A 12,030-nucleotide genomic window follows, 5' to 3' on the forward strand; every position below is an offset into this window, starting at 1 on the left:
GTGAGCCAGAATTGCACGGCAAACAGACTTTCTTTATATACCATTAGAGGTCAGGCCAAGTCAGAGCTAATTAAAAACTCACCGTTTAACTACATTGCAAGCTGGCAAAGCCATTTATTTTCTGAATAAAAAATGAAATATACATTGTAATTAAAAACATTTTTATTTTTAAGTTGCGCAAAATCCGATTAGAATAATGGCGGCAGCGCGCAAAATATTCAAAATGCGACACGGCACAGTATTTTGCTGCTGTCGATGGGAGTTAATTTCTCCACGACTGTATAATGGCGTCACTAAATAATATTGTAGGAACTACGAGCTTTTTAGAACTATCATAAGCACGAATGCTTGCTACCCTGTTCCGAAGAACGGTATTTTACGGAGCGCACCGATTCTAGAGGCTGGCTGCTAATCACGAATAAGGCTATTGGACTTTAAGTTAAATTTGTCTGCTGCGTTTAATTGTTCAGAGCTTCTAGGACAATATTTTTTTACCTACACTAGAGTACTAGAATGGGGGAGTCGGTCCAATGGAGGCCACGGCAAGCGGCGAGAGTGAAGCAAAAAACGTTGAAATTTGCGGCGACGCTGCAGTCGCCTTCTCCTTCAAGCTCCTCCTTCTGACGTTCCGACGTTTCGGCGGCCCGGCGGAACCACGCCTACCGACGGTGCTTACGGCGGCGCGAGCAGTCGTCTGCTCGACGCGCCTCTGTCTGTCTGAAAAACATTTATTTATTTAGATAGGTTTTGCATTAACACTAGGTGGGCTCCCCCTTACGGGAGCCCATTGGCGTCGGCCGCCGCCCGGGCCCGCTCGACCAAGGCCCGTTGGGCCGTCAGGTCAGAGCAGCCGAGCAGGGCTGCCTCCCAGTCCTCCCGGGAAGGGTTGGGTAGGGGGGTTAGATTTGGGGTTTTTTGACATGCCCATACCATGTGAAAAATGTCTGAGGACTTTTCCCCACAGTGCGGGCACTCCCCCGTGCAAGCGGGGTCAGAATATTTTAAGGCTGCCGGGCACAGCAGAGTTTTCGTATAAAGGCGAAGGAGAATGCGCTCCTCCGCCTTTGTGAGGCCCTTACAGGGCTTGGGATAGATGGCATGGCCAGATTGGTAGAGCTGAACGATCTCTTTGAAAGTATAGGCGGGATTGGGTTCGGGGTCCGGATCGGTGGGGGACGAAGGTGATGCCCGGAAAGTGAGCGCGTGTGAGCGGGAGTCCAGATAATCGTACGGTGCGAGGGGGCACCGAGATAGTCGCTGTTTTGCAAAATTTTGTAGGCGAGGTACGGTATGTGCCCCTGCTCAATATTGCGGCAAGCACCCCTCGAGTCGGTGATGATGACCCGCGAGTGTTGATCTGCGGCGGCTAGCGCGATGGCAACCACCTCCGCGTGTGTAATGTTGTGTGCACGGAAAGTGAGTCCGTTTACTGCTGTGTTTTGGTGGACGACTGCGGCCGTGTACCAACCCCCATGGTACGGGCCGGAGGCGTCCACGTAGAAGACTCCGTGTTTGTGTCCGTAGTGGCGAGCCAAGGCTTCCGCCCGCGCGAGGCGTCTGCCACTATGGTCCTCTCGTGTCATGTTGACCGGAAGAGGGCGCACGTGCAGGGCATACCTCCGCTGTGATGGGATATGTACGTGCTCTTCCGTATGTATTGAATGATGGATGTGTAGTCGGGCAAGGAGGCGGCGACCCGACGGCGTTTTAGAGAGTCTCGTGTATTGGTTCATCAAGTGTGCCTCTCGCAGCTCTTTAAAGGCGTTCACCATCCCCAGGCCCAGGAGGCGCAGGTTGGAGGTACTGACCGGGAGGTCGAGGGCACGCTTGTAGATTTTACGGAGAATGACTTCGAGTGCATTCTCGTCAAGTTTGCGTAGGTGGAGGTATGGAGCCGAGTAAAGGACTCGACTGGTTACAAATGCATGCGCCAGCCGCAAGGCGTCTTTGCATCGTAAGCCCCCGCGCTTGTTCGAAACCCGGCGAACCATCCGGCCCACCTGGTCCCCCACCTTACGCAATTTGGCCAATGTTGTGTCAGCTTTGCGATTTTTGTGAATAAAGAGCCCCAGTACTCGGATCTCGTCGTGTTCGGGTATGGGTCCACTGTTAAGGGAGAGGTCGATTTTGGTGGTGCACTTTGGTGAGGGGCGTATGTGCACAAATTCAGATTTGGACGGGGAGCACTGAAGGCCGCATCGACGGGCATAGTTGTCTACGATGTCCGCCGCTTGCTGCAGGTTGGCCTCCATTTCTCCTACCGAGCCGTGTTTAGCCCAGATGGTGATGTCGTCGGCATACAGCGCGTGCTGGATGCCGTCGATCCTCGCCAGCTGAGCGGGAAGTCTCATCATCGCCAAATTGAATAGGAGGGGCGAGAGGACCGCTCCCTGCGGGGTCCCTCGCGTGCCTAATTGGTATGGGCCGTGTTCGCTGTCCTGAATCCGAATGTATGATTGTCGGTCAGTGAGAAATTGCTTAATGTGGTTAAAGGTGTTTCGGCCGCAATCTGTTTGGGAAAGATGTGTTAGAATAATTTCGTGGGTCGCGTTGTCGAAGGCCCCCTTCAAATCCAAAGCGAGTACTACTTTGTCACTTAGGGGATATTCGATCGGGTCCAGAATTTATCGGTCAAGTTGAAGCAAGACATCCTGTGCGGACCGGTGTGGGCGAAATCCGAACATGGTGTCTGCGAAAACATTTTTGTTCTCCAGAAACTCAGACAGCCTGTCGCTGTCAGAAGTAAGGGAGATGGGGCGGAGGCTGTCTGTGTTGATGGCTTTACCAGCTTTGGGAATGAAGGTGACCAGAGCGGTCTTCCAATCAATTGGGAGGGGTGTTTCCCCGATCCAAATGGAGTTCATGTAAGCGAGGAGTGTGGAGTAGGCAGAGTCGGGAAGGTTGGCAAATAATTTGACTGTAATTTTATCCCGTCCCGGTGCCGTTCCTCGCTTCATTTTTGCTAGGCCCGCCTTCAGGTCGTGCAGCTGGAACGGTTGGTCCATCTCCACGTTCTCGGAACCTGCATACGAGTACGCGGGCCCTCGGGGGTCCTGCTGAGTACAGAGGTATTGATCTCGCAGTTTGCATGCCAATTTTAAAGTGTCTCCATCGAAGCAGTGAATGGCTCGTTGGAGATGTTTTTGTGTTTCTGCTCGAGTTTGGGTGGGGTCGATTAGGGCGCGGAAGAGGCGCCACGTACTCTGGCTGGACATTTGTCGCGCGGCCGTATTGCATCGGTCCACCCAGTTAGAGTCAGCGAGCTGGGCCGCGTACTCTACCGCTCGTTGGGTGAGCTCAGCGATGCGAATTTTGAGTTTCCGATTGTGTTTTTGCCGGCGCCATCGGCGGACAAGGCTGTGCCGGGCCTCCCAGAGGTGAAGGAGGTGGTTGTCCACCTCCGGAGTCGCCTCAGAGAGTTGAATTTGAGTTTCCGTGGAGCGAAGGGTGGAAACCAATTGCTGGGACCAGACGTGGTACCCTTGCTCCTGAATCGGGGTCGAGTTGGTGTATGTTTGTCGGAATTTGGTCCAATCGGGCAATTTTGCCTGTGCGAAAGGTCTTGCCAATGGATGGGTGCGAATTGTTGTATTGAGTATGCAGTGGTCGCTACCGAGGGTTTCTTCGGTGTTGACCCAGTCTACATATTGAATGTTTTTGGTGAGGGTAAGGTCCGGACACGTGTCCCGGGTCACGGAGTTACCCACGCGAGTTGGGTGGGCAGGGTCGGTGTGGAGAGTAAGGCCCAGCGTGGACATAAGTTCCGCCAGCTTACGTCCACGTTTCTCTTCACGCGCGTATCCCCAAAGTGTGCTGGGGGCGTTGAAATCGCCCACGATCACCAGGGGATCCCTGCCCGCAGCCTTTAAGGCGCGGCTAAAAAGGTCTGCGAAAGTGATGTTGGCTAACTTAGGGGAACAATAAATGTTGAGAACGTGTAGTGGTGGGTCCTGTTTTCGTAGCGGAAGGAGGGTCACCATCACGTACGAGAATTCTGTTTTGAGGTCAAGGTCAACGAAGTTGGCCGTGTAATTTTTATGCACGCAGATACAGGAGAGGGGGTCCTGCTGAAACGTGGTGTAATTTGTAAGTGTGGCGCCGCTCCCTGGCTCCTGGAGGGCTACCACAGCAGGAAGGTGCTCGAATGTTGTGAGGAAAAATCGTAGGTTGGCCCGCTTAGCGTGAGCCTTGAAACCTCGACAGTTCCACTGGGTAATTAGGATGGGGATGGCCAATTTGGATCGGGGGAATTTCCTGAATTTAGGGGTGCTCGCCATGATCAGTAAGATTGGTAGGGGGACGCGAAGACGATGTTCCATCGCCAGCACTCACGGGGAGGGGAGCATCCTCCATTCCGGAGAGTGAGCAACTGTCTTCGTCATCGAAATCGAGTTGTCGTCGAAACATTTTGGGGTACCGGCCGGACACGTCTTTAATTGGGCCGGCTCGCCGGGTGGTGCGAGAGGTTTGTGCGATTTGTTGAGTTATGAGAGAGGGAATCATCTCTGTCAATTTGGCAATCGCGGCATTCATGGCCGCAGAGATTTGGGTTTCAAGAGCGCAAATCCGGCTGTCCATACGGGCCTCGAGGGCGTTGATCCGGGCCTCGAAAGCGGCTACCGCGCTAGGTGCCTCCGCCGGCGCTTCTGTCTCGCTTTCCATTACTTCTACTGCGGGGGTAGGGTGGGGTTGCGTCAATTTTGCTTCGAGTGCTGTAATTTTCTTTAGCAGCATCTCATTTTGCGCCTGGAGAGCCGCGATCATGTTTTGTTCGGCGCTGAGCGCCGCAGGAGGTGTAGAGGGAGGGGAGGAGGAAGCAGCCCTGCCCGCGCCGCTCACCTGTTTTCCTTTTTTGACGGCGTCGGCCCAGGCCCCGGCCACGCCATGTGGTGGCGCCGTAGATTGCCGCCCGGCTTCTCCGGCAGGGGGCGCTAGCTTGCCCGTCTTGGTGACGTCCCGATGCGGCGACCTACCGGGAAGCTCAAGATGGCGGTGTTTGTTCTTGACCGCCGTTTTGGTCTTGCCGCCCTTTTGGGCGGCTATCTTGGAGTTGCGGAACTTTGCAGTGCACTCGCGGGAGTTGGTGGCGTGTCCACCACCGCACACTGAACACTTGGGCACGCATTCGTGAGGGGCCCGCACCCCCTCTACGAGTGGAATCTGTTGCCCGCACAGACCGCAAGTGTCCTGTCTCAGGTTTGGGCATGCGTCCATCCTATGGCCGACAGCACCGCACTTGCCGCAGGCCGGGATTGTACGGTAGTAGGGTTGGACGGGTACCACCATGTTGTCATAGTGAACAAAACGCGGTTTGTCCTTTCCGGCGAAGGTAACACGCGCTTTGTTCGATGTGCCAAATTTTCTCACTTCAACAATGGTGCCTGCTCTCCACCGCACCTTTTGCTGAAGTGTCTCCGTCGTGTCCGAGTTGCACACCACGATGACACCGTGGCAAACGTCTCCGCCATCTTGCCGTAGGTATCCGTGGAGCGGGACCGCTCCGCGTTCGGTGTTGACGGAAAAATCCCCGATCACTCGGTCTGCCGTCTCGAGGTCCGGGGTATGGATCACAATCAAATTTTGTTTTCTCGAAGGGAGAATCGATGCGGTCTCTGCCCGCTCGGACCCGAGGTAAGCCGTGAAAGCGGTCCCGTCGCGATTCTCGGAGAAGGCTTCGTGCAAGGAAATATGCTCACGTGGCTTTACAACGATCACGTAGTCATCCGGGTTCGGTTTTAGTAGCGGGCGGGGCTTCCACTTCGTGAAGACCTTGCCCTTGCTTCCCGCAGCGTGCGAGGCAGGAGGCTGCGTCTTGCCGGCTGGGTTGCCGGACGCCGGGGCGGCGGCGGGCGCCACAATCTTGGCTTTCTCTTGCAAGCGGCGAGCGGCCGCGTTGAGGAGAGCTTGGCTTCGAATAGTCGAAGGAATCGCAGAATTGGGCTCCTCAGTCGTCGGAACCGTCGTCCAGGACATCGCGTCCGGGTCGTAGCCACGCTGGGTTAGCGTAGAGACGGCCATATTGCCTCGGGAAACAGTCTTCACGCCGCCGGGCATCGGCGTCGCCGTCAGGCTGGACGGCGTCGCACGCGTGGCGGGGTGAAAAACTGCTCTAAAATTGCCGAAAACCGGCCCACCTGGTTGAAATCGGTGTCCACGTGCGCCGGGTGACTTGCTTTATCAGATGGTAGCAAATTTGGTGGCGTACCGTGAAGTTATCCGTGGCTCCGGCCGAGAATTGGCGGAGCCGATGCGCAGCACGTCTGAAGCGAACGCTCAGGTTACGGCGCCTCCTACTGAACACACAGTCGTGCTTGTGTTTGTTTCGGCAATGTTTGTTCCTAGTATGTGCGAAAAAAATACAATAAAAGTACTGCTTTTCCATGAATTTAGGTTCCTCGCTTCCGTCAAAGGATGCCGTCTGCACGATGTTTACGTGCGCAGACGGCCCTCGCATATGTCTATGGTTTGTCTCGTAACTCGGCGACTTGGCAGAGTGTTCGAAGAATGAGAGGATGAGCACACCTCGGCGAAAGAACTACTCTTGTATAGTGGGTTGCAAAACCGTATACAGTAGATTGAAAGGTCAGGATTGAGAGGCTCTCGCGCTTCGGAGTCCTTGAAGACGAAGAAAGGCGACGCGTGCGGGGGCTCAATCTTCACCGCACCGATCGGCCCTTTGGAAGTCACCGACTCCATTTGTGAGCTGCACTTTGATGCAAAGTACATACTGAGGCATAATGTGCATATCATCGAAGGCCTGGAAGTATCTACACAGCGTGGAAAGCCTGCGCTTCGGTCTGATGCGGTACTCACTTTTGCTGTATTTTCCGGAGTATCTCTACGAGCAGCCTACACCCGAGCAGCCCACGCGAAAGAGAACGGCCTCATATGCAGCAGATGAAGGCCGGTCACGAAAGAGAACGCTCCCGCTCTCAGTTGAACTGTCATTCAGATTGGAGGCATGTGACAATGGAAACCTGCGAGAGCTCGAAGACATAGACAAACGATAACATCCTTCCTAATGCAGTGGCTTGGCCAGAAGTATCGCTCGGGGGGGGGGGGGGGGGGCTCACGTTGGAGCTCGGTCTGCTCCTTACAGAATTGGTCGAGGGATCAAATACATGAATAATAACTGCATTGCCGTTGCCAAAGATGCTGCAAACGAATTCTTGGACGCTACGCACTGTCAAGACAAGCAAAATATGTATTTTTTCATTAAAGAATATATTCATATGGTCCCAAAAATTGTGCCATTAACTGATATCAATGCTTCCATGTTTTCTTATCTATTTAGTCAGTAAAGAAGATATCACACAAATTTTAGAACTATATCAGTTCGAAATCAGTAAAGCAGTGCATGCCGCTGATATGATAAATGTCAGGCCGTGAAATGAACGAGTTGAGGATAAATATTTTAACGAAACTTTGTCATTCTAGAACCGTATTTACATTTTTGTACGTATGCTACGGCCAAGGAAAAATCTCAATGACGCCGTCCTTCGTTTCAATGTATTGCACAGGATCAGCTGTCACCAGTCGTGTATTGTAACTGCACAGAAATTATAGTCGCAACAGAGATCAAATATAAAAAGCAGGAGTTCTGTAAAATATACATTAGAAATGCGAAGATAAAGCTTGATAAATGTAAAAAAAAGTGTGACTGAAAACAAAGTTCACTGCATGTATCCACAAAACCTCGCAACAACATATTTAAATATACGTAAGTCTCCAATAAATCTACGTATCTCAGCAAAAGTCACTGTATACAGGGTGTCTCAGCCAATTTTAGCCAGAGTTTAAAAATATGCCGATGCACTCTAAGACGACGGGACAAAATGCATGTTGCTTGCTTTTGTATGTAGTGTGTCATGCTAGTTTATTTTATTTTTGGCTTAATTAGATTTTTTAGTTAAGATTAATCAACCAACTTCTGAAGTAACGAAGCATGGAAAAAATTCTAATTAGAAAGTTGCAGAGCGGTTTGCAGAATGTCCGAATAAACAGTTTCTGTCTTTCTATCCATTAGGTATTACTGTATTTAAGCTTACTGATGATGCCCGCGAAATACAAAACACCACTTGACATGCCCGCTTGCACGTCTTGATTGCACTGCTCCCAAACGTTCCGCGCACAAACAGCCATAGGCGCGCTGCCGCTTGAAAGGCGACAGGGCAGCGACGTATGCGTTGGCTGTTACATTTACGCCAGTGATGTGCTCCCCTCGCGACATTTCGTTATAGCGAAAGTAAACGCAGCGGTTATCGCTTGTGCTTCCAAAATCAACAAGCCCGTCATTTCGCGATAGCTGTAAGGAAATTGAACATCCATAAATAAAAAAAAAACTCAGTTTTCAGAAGGCTAAAAATGGTAGAGTATCTTAAACGGCCCGACTCCGTCTTTCACTGAATTTACGTTTATTTTTCATGCGCTTTCCTAGCAAGTGTGCTCGAAGATCTCACCTTCTGCAGCGACACAACACTGGCTGTCGCTGCCTTGAGCACTGTCGGTGAAATGCTGTGGCAGACTTCAGTTATCTTCTGCAAGGCTTCTGGAGCCGTCGTTGCCGTCGTGTGTATGTAATCCTTAATATAGCCCCACAAGAAAAAGTCAAGAGGGTTGAGGTCGGGTGACCGTGCCGGCTACAGGACAGGCCCGTTTCTTCATCTACATTCCCCTGGGAAAGTAACACCAAGCCATGCTTGTGCTTGACTGCAGGTGTAGGCTGGGGCCCCGTCGCGCTGTTACCACATTGCGTCAAGCCGGGCTAGTGGCATATTGCAGCAGAAGTCTTCAACCGGCCCTTTGAGAAACTCACTTACATACCTATTGCTGGTCAGAGTGTTGTTAAAAACATTGGGCCAATGACTGTGCTGTCATATATTCCGCAAGAAACGTTAAAGGACCGCTGATATTGGCGGCTGGATCTTCCTAGGCAGTGGGGATATTGCTTACTCCAATAGCGTCCGTAGTGGATATTTACTTGGTAATTTCGGGCAAAGTTCGCCTTATCAGTCCATAGTATACCTTGGTGAGAAAGTCAGAATCCTGCTCCACCTTAATCAAAATCCAATTCGCAATGTCAAGTCTCTTTTGGAGATCCCTTGACTCCAGGCATTGATGCAACTGCAGATGATAGGCGTGTAGTCCAGCTGCTTTCAAGATCCTCCAGGTAGTTGTGTCGGACACACCGAACTGTGCGCCACGCTGCACGTGCTAGCGCGGATTAGCCGCCATGAAAGACAAAACGTTGGAGCGAACCTCACTATTTATGACTGAAACTCTCTGCCTCTTTCCTGTGAAGCTTCTGGTTTGCTTCAGCGATTCGTAGGTGTTGAATATTGTCAACCGGCTGCGTCGCGTACCCGGGTGCCAGCTTCGAAATATTCTTGCAGCCTGCCGTCTCTGTCCGCTCGCAGCTCCTAGGACAGGGATCATGTCTGCTATTTTCTCTTTGGAAAAAGGTATCACGGAATTGCTCGCGCTCTAACAGCCGATACACGATAGTCTGTTTATCGCTGTCTGGAACTACCACCTACCACAACCATCACATCCGTCAGTCGCTTTACGCAGCGCAAGCGATAATGGTTGCTAGCTTAAAACGAACAGACAACGCTTGCGTCTCTGCCCTGTCACTTTTTAAGCGGCACCGCACCTATGGGTATTTGTGCGCAGAATGCTTGGGAACAGTGCAATCACGATGCGCTAGCGGGCATGTCACGTTGTGTTTTTTTTTTCTCTTTTTTTATATTTCGCGAGCATCCGCAGCAAGCTGAAAAGCACTAATACCTAATAGATAAAAAAGAGAAACAGTTTATTCGAACGTTTTGCAAACTGCTCTGCAACTTTCTAATCGGAATTTTTTTCCTAGCTTCGTTGCTTCAGAAAATGGCTAATTAATATTGACTAATCATCTCATTAGACAAAATACAAAAATAGCATGACATACTGCATACAAAAGGGAGCAACATGCATTTGGTCACGTCGTCTTAAACTGCATCGGCATATTTTTAAACTCTGGCTAAAGTTCGCTCAAACACCCTGTATATCGTGCGTCAAACAAGGCAAATAAACATGCTGCACAATTACAGATTCACAGATCACAGAATCAGGGCAACACTTGAAAAACGCATGACCTCTGGCTGGCTTTGGCAGCCCGTGGTTAGTGAGAACAAGAAAATTGAAGAGGCTCAAAGTGTCCTCGTGAATAAAAGTGAAAGTACAAAAAATAAGAACGTAGTTACCTATGCTGGATTTATATAGTGTCTCGACATGGATGCTTTGGCGCAGGTGAAAAAGAAATGTTGATATTCTTTTCTGTGACATGACGGCACAAATGAACCACCACAAATCTTCGTCTCATCGGGCCTCGCTGCGTGCTTTGTCAACTTGTCTGATAGTGTGTTGATTTGGCTTGTCTCGTTGTATGGTTCGGTGTACGACATTAGAAAAGTCAATGCACCTTTGGCGTCAAATATTTATGAGCATACTAAACCCACAAACATCTGGAATTGAATATCTAAAGCACGACTTTGGAAATGTCAGTTCACCTTTCACATCAATAGTTTGTGATCTTTATACCCATAAAGTTTCCGAATTGAAATCCATGCGCTCCGTTGATACCGCGGCCTCCGCGAGATGCCGCGATGAGCCCGCTCGCCATCAAAACGCCTTTGAAACTTGTGCTCGGATGGAGCTCTTTGCGTTATGCATGGGCATGGGCGTTGCCACGAAATCCAGCCCAAGTTCACAATCTTCGCGCCGAAATGACTTTTCGAGCGTGAAACACATTCTAAACAAAATCCGGAATGATTTCCGGCGCCGACGGTTGTTTTAGTCGGCGGCGCATGACAACACGAAAAAATTTCAGGGGGGGGGGGGGGGGCTGAAGTCCCATAAGCTCCCTCCCCTGGCTACGCCCCTGCTCCAGGTGCACGGGCGTTGCCACGAAATCCAGCCCAAGTTCACAATCTTCGTGCCGAAATGTATTTTCGAGCGTGAAACATACATTCTAGACAAAATCCAGAATGATTTCGAGCGCTGGGGGTTGTTTTAGTCGGCGGTGCGTGACAACACGAAAAAATTTCGGGGGCGGGGCTGAAGTTCCATAAGCTTCCTCCCCTGGCTACGCCCCTGCTCCAGGTGCATGGGCGTTGTCATGAAATCCAACCCAAGTTCACAATCATCGCGCCGAAATTACTTTTCGAGCGTGAAACATACATTCTAGACAAAATCTAGAATAATTTCCGGCGCCTGGGCTTGTTTTAGTCGGCGGTGCATGACAACACGAAAAAAACCCCACACCACGCCCCCGCGCGCGGGGGCGTGGCGTCGAGAAGGCGACAGTGGCGCCATCTGGATTTTCAATAAAAAATGCCTCAGCGCGGAGCCCTCGTTGGACCCACTCTCCCAATCTAGTACACTCTACCTACACTGGCTACACGAGTGTAGCTAGTGTACGAAGTCGCCATTCCTTTTTTTTAGTTGGTGTAGAAAACTGTAGCTCCGCCAACCTACACGAAAGGGTTTTTTGTATCTGTAGTGCAGCATCAAAACTACGCTTTCTACATTGCGGTCTCTATGAGTGTATAGGCAGACGACGACAAACAAGTAGGCTAGCGTTGCAAACGCGTGGCGCCATTTTGTATGTGGCTGTCGACTCTGATACAGCGACGATGGTATGGCTATTTTTTTTTACCGACACTTCGTGCAGGCTCGTACAGACGAGTGTAGTGCCGGTCAGGTCGTGTGCTGCACTTGGCTCGCTGGGCTGTAGCCAATCAGAGCAGACTGCACGTCGTCTTCTGCATCAGCAGACGAAAAGCGCTTTACTCCGCACTTCGCCTGACTTCGTACTTACTGGTTGCGTATATGCCCTTGCCTGAAACTAAGCGCCAATGTACGAGTTTCTTTCATCAATAAGTCTAGATATACTGCAGCGAAATACATCGCGAATGCACAGTGCACGAAGACAACTTCTCAACGTTTATGATACAGCGCGGACTCTGAAACAGCATAGCTGCACCATCCGTG

Source organism: Dermacentor andersoni, chromosome 4 (genome assembly GCF_023375885.2).
Source record: "Dermacentor andersoni chromosome 4, qqDerAnde1_hic_scaffold, whole genome shotgun sequence".
Classification (NCBI taxonomy): Eukaryota; Metazoa; Arthropoda; class Arachnida; order Ixodida; family Ixodidae; genus Dermacentor; species Dermacentor andersoni.